Source organism: Ixodes scapularis, unplaced genomic scaffold (assembly GCF_016920785.2).
Source record: "Ixodes scapularis isolate PalLabHiFi unplaced genomic scaffold, ASM1692078v2 PGA_scaffold44__24_contigs__length_19508400, whole genome shotgun sequence".
In the NCBI taxonomy this organism is placed as follows: Eukaryota; Metazoa; Arthropoda; class Arachnida; order Ixodida; family Ixodidae; genus Ixodes; species Ixodes scapularis.
The window spans coordinates 18,657,308-18,670,242 of NW_024609873.1; the positions used below are offsets into that span (position 1 = coordinate 18,657,308).

Genomic DNA, 12,935 nt, shown 5'->3' on the forward strand with positions numbered 1-12,935 from the left:
GGCGACGCACCCAGACATAAAGAGACCACAAAGATAACACCTTTCTTTCCCTTTTTCTTTTCCTTAGGAAAACACACCCAAGTGATCTCGAATCCACAATCACAAACATATTAAAAAAAAAAATTATAGATGTATATACACATATACATTGCCTCTCCCCCCCCCCCCCTTTTCTCGTAAATCGAATGCGTTCGTTCAAAGCCTGAGAAACTTTTTGGAGTTGCGTCCAAGTTGCATCGATGTTTGGCTTATGCAGTTTCCAATAGAACTTATTCTTATTGTTTCTTTAACGACCCTCTTAATGTCATTTTGCTCTTTATGCAGAACTTCTGTCTCTGACGAATGCGCATTACAATTAATGCATTCCTCTATGTGCTTTGCCATTTCGGAGTTCGGCGCATGCGTGTGTACATTTCTCTTGTGTTCTTGTAACCTGTCATTGAGGCATCTTGAAGTTTGTCCCACGTACTTAAATCCACATGTCAACGGAATCTCATATACTACACTCTCTTTGCAAGGAACTGAAGGTTCCCGATGGGCCTTCTGACACCCCTTGTGGTCCGACAGAAAGGGCGTCAACCTCCTTATTTTTAAATATGAAAAAAACACTACGTCCACGCCGAACCTTTTTGCGAGAGCCTTTAGGTTGTGGGAAATCCCGTGGAAATACGGGATTACTGCTATCTTCTTTCTTGCTTGCTTTTCCCGTGGTTCGCTATTAAATTTCAGTTCTAATTGTCTTTTAATGAATTCTTCTTCATAACCTGCAGATTCTAGCCTCCTCCACTGTTCTTTCACGGCACTACTCATAAAATGAGCGCATGATTTACCCAACGCGTTTGTTACTAAGGACTTAACTACCCCTGCTTTAACCGACTTGGCGTGACAACTCTTTCTACTTACCACAGGTTTTCCGGCTTTTTTCCCGTATTCCCAACAAAGACCTTGTTCGACATGTACGCGTAAATCTAGAAACTGCAGGATCCCATTTTCAGGTTTTTCAGTTGTAAACTTAAGCTCCGGAGCTGCTGCTTTTATAATCGATTCCAAACCCTGAGCATCATTCTCTCGAAAAGCACAAATAAAAATATCATCCACGTACCTTTTAACAATGCAACCATTCAAGTTATTTTCTTTAAGTGTTTCACTTACGCAGCTATCTAAGGTGTTAAGATAGATTTCTGCTAACATCGGAGCCACCGAAGATCCAATGCATACACCATCTCTTTGAACATATCTCTGCCCATTATATTCAACAACTGTTGCTTGAAGGTACAAATCAAGAAGTGAAAGGAAACTGTCGACGGCGATGCCCGTCCTGAACTGAAAGTTTATCAGGTTTAACTCTAGCACTTGCCGAACTCTGCATCAAGCGCACTTTCTCAAGCGAATAGTATAGATCCTTAATGTCCATTGACATCACAGTGCATTGTCTTCCATGAAAGCCCTCTAGAACATCAATTAGTGCCTCTGAATTTCTCAGTGAAAGACTCCCCTCCAGTTAAATTACATTCAACCCTCTTTGCAAAAATTTCGAGACGCTACACTGCCACGTTCCGAGTTCGTTGATTACTGTGCGAAAAGGCATATCCGGTTTGTGATCTTTCAAAAAAAACTTTAGACTTAACGAAGACCTTGTTTGGTTAACTACTTGTTTTGCCAAATTATCCATATCATCTTCCTTGAAGATTTCAACAATATTCTTCTTAATTTTCTTAATGTTCCCTTTCCATTCTATGCAGAGTGCGCTGAGGGCTTCGTCTGCCTTTCTTCCGAACACTGTCTCGGGAAGTACACCAAACATACCACTTTTGTCAGTCTGCAGCAGACGCAGCGATCCCCTTTCTAGTTCCTTCACGGCAGCGTTTATGTCACGAAAATCTCTCTTTTCAGTTCGAAAGCTATCATTCATCAGTTTGTCCATTCTATCAACAGCACAATCCACGAACGTGGCTCTTTCATCATGACCCGTCACTTTCGAAATAGTCTGAATTGCGGAAAACACATCTACTCTTGAAGGTTTCACGTTCATGCAGAACTTTGGGCCATTCCCCAGTGTTTGTTCCGTCTTTCTAGAAATGGACACCTCGCATGGATTCACCACGTGCGGTATAGTCAGATTGGACTGATTGTTGAGGTCTGGTAGTCTTCCACATGCTGTCGCCTGATTGTTCCTTTGGATGCTCCTTAACACTGTTCTTCGCTTTACGCTCCAAAGACTGTCAAAAAGTACCTTCTTTCCTGCGTTCCAGCGTTGGAAGTCCTGATCGTGCTTGTATTGCTGGCCCCGAAGGATGGTCCAGATGCGCTCGCAGGCCCGTCGTAGTTCTTCAATTCTCTTGGTCGCACCTTGTCTGTATGCCTTGATAATCTTCTTTTTGGCGCTCCATGGGAATCTTGAGGATGATAGATGTTTGAAGAGGTTCGGATCCACATACCGCTTTCTCAAACTGATGCCCAGGAAAGCGACCTCCGCTTCCAATTCAGCCAGACGTCGTCCCAGGTTGTCGAGTACCGTGAATGCTTGAAGGAGCAGCGAGGGTGGTTGGAGTACAGCCGCGGGGCCATGGTTGAAGGGAAATAAGCCTGCTTTCGGAACTATTAGTGAAAATACGGTTTGTCTTTTCACTTGAAGAGACGGTGAAAGACGGCTTGTCTTTTCACTTTTTGACGCATTGGTCAGAGACAGAAGTTCTGCATAAAGAGCGAAAGGACATTAAGAGGGTCGTTAAAGAAACAATAAGAATAAGTTCTATTGGAAACTGCATAAGCCTAGCATCGATGCAACTTGGACGCAACTCCAAAAAGTTTCTCAGACTTTGAACGAACGCATTCGATTTACGAGAAAAGGGGGGGGGGGGGGGGGGGGGAGAGACAATGTATATGTGTATATACATCTATAAAAAATTTTTTTAATATGTTTGTGATCGCGGTTTCGAGATCGCTTGGGTGTGTTTTCCCAAGGAAAAGAAAAAAGGAAAGAAAGGTGTTATCTTTGTGGTCTCTTTATGTCTGGGTGCGTCGCCACGGTTTAGAGGCCACCTGTGTTTTTGATTTTTTTTGGTTTGTGTGTTCGTTTTGACGCGACTGTTAGGATAATTCGGGACATATCTCTCTCAAGGTCACTGCGATGATCCGCAGTGTCCCATTGTTAAGTCCTCGTCTCATGTGTGGGTTGTTTTGTATCTTTTGCCCGTGTTCCATCCGGTTCGAGATGTCTGCAACAAAGGAGTTTATCTGTAGAGTGTGGTTGGGAAAAAGTTCCGTGGGTACTTAAAGGCTGTTTGAGAAATAAACCAGTTAGCTGAGTTTGAGACGTTCTCTGTGTCTGTTCCTTCTACTGAAAGTTCTTCCGATTTCTTCCACCGCAGTCTCAGGTGTAATACGACATGATTAGCTACCACCAGCTCGCCTGCACTCTCACCGTCGTTTTTTCCTAAACCATAGACATGCAGACGCAGTGCCTTCGCTTTGAGCTCGTACATTAGAGCGCACAATTTTTCGGAATCTGCAGATACCTTAAATATGGCTACACTTTGGGCTACATAAATCTCTGGCATGTGGCTACTTTTGGGCTACATTGTCTTGCATTTGCCGGTTTGAGCTAGAACCCATCTGTGAACCCTGATATTAGTTCAGAAGCTTTTTGTCTAAGTCAACCAAAGGTATCACTGTGTATGTCGTAGTTCAAAAGCATTGAACAATTGTTGTTTTCTCTAGCGGTCTGGAAATTTTTTGTAGAAACTAAACATGGTTGTGCTTTGTGGGTGACATCCTCTAGTTTGTTTTGTGATGTGGGTGAGGGTTGTGTTCGCCACCTTGAAAAACAGGATATTCGGTGGTTTTGTGGTGGTTGTAGGGAGGTTGGTTGAATAATATGATTAGATGAGTTGGAGGCGCTGTCTGTTCCTATCACTTTCTTTTAAAATGTAAAAAAAGAAAAATCCTCCTGCCCCGGCCTCGGGTTAAAATAATCAAGGTAAAAATGCACCAGCTCACCTTCGCACTGACCGTAATGTCGTTAAAGACGTTATCTGAAATGGCCTCTGGCTACTTGGTTAAATGGTCGATAATGACGAGCAGAAGCCGGTTTCGCAATTTAGATCGATGAAACAGACCCAGCACGTCGACGCCACCGCATTCAAAAGGTGCTTTTGCTACATGCTCTTGAAGTTCTGCGCGCTGCTTAACTTGCGACCCTTTGCACGATGCGCACATGCCACACTCACAGCACCACTGCTTTACAACTACATCATTGTGGCACTGCAGCCCCTTCTTCTCGGTACACTTTTCAGCCATGAATCTCCGTGCTCATGTTTCGGTTTCGGAGCAGTTCTGTTTTCTTGCTTTAATAAAAATATACGTGGGTGATTCCACGTCAGTTCATGCAATGATGGTCCGGGTCACAATTTAGATCTTTTTGTGAAAAATATATATATAAGCCATGCTCTTGGGAGGAACATTCAGCTATATATAAACAGCGTAACATTGTTTTTTTTTTGCGAAGTTATAAAATAGAGAAGCTTGAGGCGTGAAAATTTAGGAGATTTCACGATGCTACATTGCACACTCGTCATTTCCCCATCGAAGCTTTCACGTCATCATAACTTGTTTAATATATTTTACAAAAGGTATAAAACACATACACAAAAAATTAAAAATGTCAATAAAATATTTCTTTGCAGACAAAAAAAAATCAAACATGGCTTAAAACGCGTTTTAGAGATATATTCACAATTTCTTTACAAATAATCTATATTTAATAATACTTCACAAAACATATCAAAATGCACGCTTTACGGATATGTAAAAATTATATGCCCACCCCTTAAATGTATTTTTTGTTATTAACGCGGAAATGCAGCTGATTTTTCCAAATGCAGCAAGATTAAGCGTCAATATTAAAAAAAAAAAAATTTAACTCCCCTTGGCACTTTGCAGTCACTTGGATTAACCTGCGATGGCCAAACATTGAGTAACATATGATCTCCGAACGGGAAAAGCTACGACAAACCTTCACTCGGAGCGAGCCAACGTCTTCGTCAAAGCGGCTTTGCCGCACAGCACAGAACATTTTCAGCGTTCGTTATGGCATCTGCTTTATATTTTTCAAATTCTTTTTTTCAAAAGGGGTGAGTATAACTGACGCGAAAAGGGACTTTGAGCTGGAATACCATTAATTAGCTTACTATTCACATAAACAAAACGGCACCACTCTGCAAATTCGCTAACAATGCATAATCTTAAAACTCACAGTTTCGCAAGTGACCATGTATACACGTTTGCAAGTCCGGTCTCAGGGCGCCGCCATCTTCCTCAGTGGGGTGCGCTCTCGGGAGCGGCCATAATCCGATTACGACGCCTTAGCAAGGCTTCGTAATCGGATTATGACTGGTCCAAGCGCACCCCAGACAGGCATGATGGCAGCGCCCTGAAACCGGACTTGCAAACGTGTATACTTCTGGATTTTTCAACCGCACTCAACAAAGTGCGGTTGGAAAAGCTACTGGCTCCATGAACAGTGAACGAAACTGACCATTTTTGCCAGCAGTGCTACAAATACCTCAAGAATGGGATCGCTTCTCCTCACAACGTGAGTACATCAAACTCTTCTTACCGCGACTATTATGCAATTCTGGCTGAAGTGAGTCAAGACTTGCGTAGTGCTAGTCCGTCGGTAACCCAACTGAAACCACGTAAAACCATTTAGAAAAAAAAATGAAAGCCGTTTACAAATCCCTGTAACGCCGAATTGGAGCGCAGCTCTTGAGGAGGAGTAGGGAAGGGTACTGAGGGGGTTCACGTGACCTCGGGGGGAGGGGGGTGACGTGACCTCGGGGGGAGGGCTTCACGTGACCTCGAGGTGGTCACGTGACCTTGGGCGGTCACGTGACCTCGATGGGGGTCACGTGACTTGGGGAGTCACGTGACTTTGGGTGTCACGTGACCTTGTGGGCCACGTGACCCTAGGGGAGGGGTCACGTGACTTCTGGGGGTCACGTGACCTTGGGGTGACCTTGGGGGTCACGTGACCTTGTGGTGATCTTGGGGGTCGCGTGACCTTGGGATGACCTTGGGGGTCACGTGACCTTGGGGTGACCTTGGTTACGCCGACGCCGACGGCGACGCCGCTCAAGCCGGGAACGGGCCCCTAAGAGCTGCGCTCTAAAAAGGCGCAAAGCGTATTGGAAGGAGAAACAAGCTCAAGCGAGTTTTTCGATCAGAAGAAAGCAGTCAAGCGTTTATGACGTGAAAACCGGCGAAGACAGTTGTGAGCACTGCGCGGAGTGGTTTGACGCGTTCCGAGAAGCGCTGAAGGCATGCACTTCCCACCAGGAACGCAAGTGATTGTACACGCTTCTGCCACCAAGCATCTCGAAGAAAGAAATATTGTGTCTGGTGTCGGAAGCGAGTGTCAACATGATTGATCCAACAGGGAAACTGAAGCGTAAAGGTGGTGTATGGGAAACCCTTGATCGCTACACGGGGAAAAAGGCGAATGCCGAAGACGTGAGGGTTGCACGTGAGTACTACACACGTGACGATCTAGCATGCTCTGTTCAAAGCCCCAACAAAAGGACGCCGTCAAAGCCATGATCAACTACAACAATACCAAAGTCGTCAGAAGGTTTATGATCCGCTCTATAAAGGAAGCTTACCAGCTGTTTAGGAAGGACCATCACCATCGAGAACTGGCCATCTCAAAATTTTATTCCCTACGACCAAAATGGTCAAAACCGAGTCCCAAGCACGAGGTGTGCGCATGCATAAATTGCTTCGATTTTCCGTTGCGTTTAACGGCAATAACCAATGCCTCAAAGAAGACATTTACTGAAGACGACCTCTGCAGCGCTCCACAGAAGGGTTGCTTCCTGCACCGTTGAGAAAAGTGCCCAAAAATGCAGAGCATCTCGCTGCAGTCGCTCCATCTCGACGAAGACAAAGATATCTGTTTCGCGTTATGGGACGCCGGCGAACTCGTCAAAACGTTATGGACACTTCCGCCTTCCTGCCAGATTTGGATTCATGGAGCAAAAAGTATGAGAGGCATTATTACGTCCGTGACTTTGAACGAAGCCTGATACACGTCAAAAGAACCGCCTTACCACCCAAGGCAGTGATGTTCCGCTTCGATTTTGCGGAAAATAGGGCAGTAATCTTCCCAACCAAAATGCAGAGTTTTCATGGGCAAAAAACTGGAGTGCCTCTCTTCAGATGTGTGCTTACGTCCACGCAAGGCACGTAAAGCTTTGCCGTTGTCAGCGATGACGCGACACATGAGAGAGCTCACGCTATTCTAGCCACAGAGGCAACAGAAGAATGTGGTAATGAACATTACCCAGTCTCTTTTTAAATAATTTTTGTATCAGACGGAGCGGCGGCGCATTTCAAGAATCGCTTCCCATTGCACGATCTGTCTCGGAAGCTGTACTCTTCGGCAAGATGGATCTTTTCAGTCACTGGACGCAGAAAAAGCGGACGTGATGGAGTAGATGGCGCTTTTAAACACCCCGCAACGCTCACCAACTTGCGATCCTAGCTCAACTCAACGATTGTCACCGCTAAAGACTTCGAGGAAGTGCTACGCGAAAAGGTAAGAAATGTCTGCACGTTCAACCTCTCTGCGGAACGGGTTCGAGAGTTTCGTGCGGTGAAGCAAGCAGAGTGGACCGCCGTAAAACCTGTGAAAGAAATCCAGGCATCTCATCCGTGGAAGTAATCATACGCCAAAAGGCCGGATGTATGCATGGCCACTTGCGCAACTGTGACTTTTAAGCTTATGTATGTATAGTTAGCGAATTTGCAGAGTGGGGCCGCTTTGATATTGTGAATTGTAAGGTAATTATTGGTATTCCAGCTCAAAGTCCCTTTTCGAGTCAGTTATACTCACCCCTTTTGAAAAGAAAAAAAAGATTTTGAAGAATATAAAATACATGCCATTACTAACGCTCAAAATTTTTGGTGCTGTGTGGGAAAGATGCTATGACGAAGACGTTAGCTCGCTCCGAGTGAAGGTTTGTCGTAGCTTTTCCCGTTCGGAGGTCATATGTTACTCAATGTTTTGCCATGACATTTTAGTTAAAGTTACGGCAAAGTGCCATGGAGAGATTAAAAAAAAAAAATAAAAGATTGAGTTTTTTTTTTAAATATCGACGCCCTAGTCTTGCCACACTTGGAAAAATTAGCTGCATTTCCGCGTTAATAACAAAAGGACGATTAAGGGTGGGCACATAATTTGTACATATTCTTAAAGAGCATTTAAAGACGCGCACTTTGATATGTTTTGTGAAGTATTATAAAAGATGGCTTGTTTGCAAAAAAATTTGAATATGTCTCTAAAACATGTTTTTATGGATTTTGCTTTTGTTTGCTTAGAAATAGTTTATTGATCTCTCTAATTTTTTGTGTATGTGTTGTATACCTTTTGTAAGATGTATTAAAAAAGTTACGGTGACGTGAAAGCGTCGATAAGGAAAGGACGACTGTGCAAAGTAGCATCGCGAAATCTTCTCAATTTCCAAGTTTCGAGCTTCTCTATTTCATATCTTAGCGGGGAAAAAAATGTTACGGCGTTCATATACAGCTGAATGTTCCTCCCAAGAACATGGCTTTCATATATATTTCTAACAAAAAGATATAAATTATGACCCGGACCATCATTGCATGAACTGACGTGGCATCACCCACGTGACTCCTGCAAAATATGTATTGGGAAGTGTCCTTACAGCACAACTAAGGAGGATCCATTGGTGGATTTTCAGAGAATGCGTTAGCATGACCCTTGGAAAACGCGACGCACGTTCCGCTTTAGGAAACGCTAACGCTGACCGCTTCACTTTCCTGTTTGGGCTTCCATTTTTGTTCCCTTTTTTTTTGGTTTCGTTATGCGGTCAGTTTTAGCGTTTCCCAAAAGTGGACGTGTGTGGCGTGTCCCAAGGTCATGATAACGCATTCCCTAAATATGCGCCAATGGATCTTCCTTTAATTTTTGTAGCTCAAGCCAAGGCATACGTGCTCCGCTCACCAGAAAGTTCAGACTCGCCCCAGCATTCGCGCGCGCATTGGCTTCCGCCCCGTGGCGTCACCTCCATCATGCCTTCGTTCTTCACTACTTTCCTCCCCTCTGTGCGGCGCGCTTCCCTTTCCACTGCTCTTTTCACAGACGGACGCCGTCAGCTTTTCCCTTTCAGCTGGGTTCCAATTCTAACGCAAAAATGAACCACCTGGCAAGAAAGAAATAAGAAAAATAAGATTGTGTGTCAGTTTAAGGGTAGAAAACGAGGTTGACACCTCTTGAGATTGGGGTTCGCTGTTACACATCTTCCCTCGAACTAGTGGGACGATGTCTGGACCGTCAAGTTCAGCAGCAAGGATACGTTTCAACGACCATGCTTCGTTGCGTGCAAGGAAGATTTCCCAGAGCACTGAGTGAGTTAAATCTGCGTTTTCCAATATTTAGACACTGTTTTCACGACTTCTGATCACATGGACGACGGGAAACGCAATCGGCGTTGGTGAGATGTGAGCCAGCGCGATGCTGGATGTCGAAGTCGTATTGCTGATGGCGCTCCAGTCATCTGGCGACCTGTCTATCAGGGGTCTTAACACTGACCATTCATGTTAACAATGCATGATTGGTTTGAATAACGAATTTCCGGGCCAAAGGATAGTAATGGATATGAGTCATCGCCTTGATAATGGCCAAGCGTTTGCGTCGCGTATTGCAGTAATTGCGGTCGGGTTTCGTGAGGACGTTTCTCTAATATGCAATGACTCGCTCGCATCCGTCCTGTTCTTGCGACCAGGCAGCACCGACTGCCGAGGCACTGGCATTAGAGTAAGTATAAATGGTGTGGTGTGTTCTGGGTAGGCACAAGTTGGCGGAGGCGTGAGTGCTGTTTTAAGTGCCTCGAATGCACTTTGGCATTTGGGTGTCCAGACGAGATTGGAATTTTTCTCTGTCAGGGATTTTGAATATTTGGCGATGTGGGCGAACTGGGGACAAATCTTCGGTAGTAGGATGCCAAACCAATGAGAGAAGTTTTGTAGATTAGTAGCGGTTTTCGTGGCCGGCCTGTTAGTAAGAGAACGTTTTTGAGGGTCTGTGAAAACTCGTCCGTCGAAATAATATGTCTTAAGCATTCTACCTGCCTCTTGGACAACAAACATTTCTTTAAGGTTAGCTTCAGATTCGTATTTTGCAACCGTGAAAACACCAGTTCGAGGTTCGTCAGATGATTGCCGAATATCTTGATAAATACAACATTGTCGTCAAGATATATGGGACAAACTGTTCCCATCAGATGGTACAAGATGAATACCATTACTTTCTGAAATTGGTGCTAGAAATGGGATGCTAGGTCACCAGTAACATGCCTTCCAGAAGTCTACAGCCCATGTGATGATCCGTGAACAGTTCACGACCCTGTCGTCCGAAGGATCCAGAACATCATGATTGGAGATACTCGTCGGGGGCACTTTATTGCGCTATACCTTTCGGTAGGCGTTCTCCTTTTTTCATACGTTCGCTCGCTCTCTGGACTCAGCCGCCGACGTGCGGGCCTTGACGACGGTATTAAAACGACACTACAATCCGGTCATAAAGCGCTCAAAGCGCGCACGTGCGCGTTGGACCTGAACGCTTGGTCGGCGGTCGCTGCAACCATAGTTTACTTTGCGCCCTAACTCTGAAGCGGCTTACACCAAATGTCTTCACATCGCGGAAGTGTTCTGGATTTAGGTGGTGCTGGCTGTATTTTGGTTAGGGCCTGAATTCTTGCAAAAAACATCAGTGTGCTGTGGACTTTCTCACCTACACGATGTGCATCGGCCAGTACATTTTCTTCGGCGTGTGCTGCACGAGGGAGGCAAGACAAAAGAAAACATATGTGGGGCGATGGAAGAAACACAAAGTTGGCGGTTGACGCAAATACAATACGCAAACGAAAAGAAGGGGGATAGTGTCGCTAAGTGTCGCGAGGTAGCGAGCTTCACTGATGACGACGACGACGCTGGACGTGCTGATGGCATAGGCCGTCTTTAAAGTGCATTAGAGCTGAAAAGACCATAAATACCGTATAAAAATAAACCAATTTTGTAACAGTATTTTGAAGTTCCACCCACCTGCGTTCGATATTTATTAAAACAAATAATGTAATATTGAAAAAATGCTATCAATTGGGACAATAATTATTTGTTAAACAAACCGTGAAAGCTGTGCGTCCGCGCGTCGGTGTAGCACTTATTTGAGAGTATAACCTACACAAAAAAGACACGTATCCTTAGGACGAAGGAAAATGTTAACGTCCTCCAACGAGAGCCGAAAGCCAAAACTGCAGTCCGCAGTCTATCACACCAGCAATGGCAGACTTGAGACAGAAAGATTATACTTCGCTGTGCCAAGGCCGGGAGGCGTCTGCGTAACCGGGCGACTGTATCACATGACCATATCACGATATTTGGCGTCACTTAAAAGAATAGAAAGAGTTGAGGAAGGATGCAGACGTATATAGGCGAGCATGTGATTATACTTACTATATCAAATTCACTTGACGTCGCGGAAATGATAAAAGTGTCGCAACATAACAAAATATAACAATAATAATGATAAAAAAAAACTGCACGAAAGCTATTCACAAACTGCAAATACTTCCGCGGAAGAACACATTTTGTGTATATCGACTCTATCCTAAGGATCAAGGTTAATGAAGCATACAGGATATAATAAAGATGTAGCCATATAATGACATCCGTCGCAATGAGTTTGTGGATATGGCAATTTAATTACGGCTTGGAACAAGAAGTTTCGGGGAGTTACTTCCCCTCGAGTTTCGTTCTGCCTCTGGTCATGCGTATCAGTGTTGTAGACGTCCCTGATATCTTCTTCCTCGTTTCTTTTCAATCTTGGAACGAGTCCCAATTTGAGCATTTCGATGGTTCAAAATAAACTTGTTTCCGTGAGGTTCCTGTGATTTAAATGTGACGTTCAATTAAACTTACCCTTGCGTAGTTTCATTTATGACTGTGCTGGACAATTCACAGATAAAATAAGACAGGCAAATGGAAATCTCCATATCGAACTCCGTGTCGTGTCGCCACAATCACATCTTTATGGATTTCTAGAGGCTCTCGGACATCCTTCCTCAACCCATGCAGTCGGAGCTGAAAATTTGTCGATAATAAAGACACTACATATCTACTAAATTCGGGTAATATTGCTAAAATACAGAAAATACAAATACAAAATACCCACTAAATTTAGCGGGGAAATTTTTCCTCTAAATTTATTGGGGAGTTTTTCCGCTGAATTTAGCGGGAACTTTTTTCCTCTAATTTAGCGGGGAAATATTTGTGCTTTAGCGGGGAATTTTTCTCGCTAAATTTAGCGGGGAAGCTTTTAAGCTTTAGCGGGGAATTTTTCGTGCTAAATTTAGCGGGGAATGCTTTCTCTAAATTTAGCGGGGAATATTCCCGGCTAAATTTAGCGGGAAATATTCCCCGCTAAATTTTGCGGGGAATTCTTCCGCTAAATTTAGCGGGAAAAATTTTCCGCTACATTTAGCGGGGAAATGTTATCCACTAAATTTAGTGGGGAATTGTTTCCGCTAGATTTAGCGGGGAGTTTTTCCACTAAATTTAGCGGGAAAACTTTTCCTCTAAAAGCGGGGAAATTTTCCCGCTTTCCTATTTTTTCTTAAGAGCTGCGCTCTAAAAGGTGAAGGCGACAGCGATAGCGCTTCCCAAAAGGGGCCTGTCTGGCGTTTCCAAGGGTCATGCTAACGCACTCCTTAAAAATTCACCAATGGATCTTTCTGTATTGTTTTCTTTTGGTAATTCACTGACACTGCAATCTAGAGGGCCTTGGCGAGGAAAAAATAAATAAAGATTGGGTGTCTTCATGTCTCTCTTTTATTTCTTAGCGTCGCTTTATTATT

The 12,935-nt window shown here is 44.1% G+C and overlaps 1 pseudogene; it reads right to left on the reverse strand.

Moving 5' to 3' along the window:
* Positions 1 to 1,089: 1,089 nt before the first annotated feature.
* LOC120838297 lies at positions 1,090 to 4,218 on the reverse strand (annotated as a pseudogene).
* Positions 4,219 to 12,935: the final 8,717 nt, after the last annotated feature.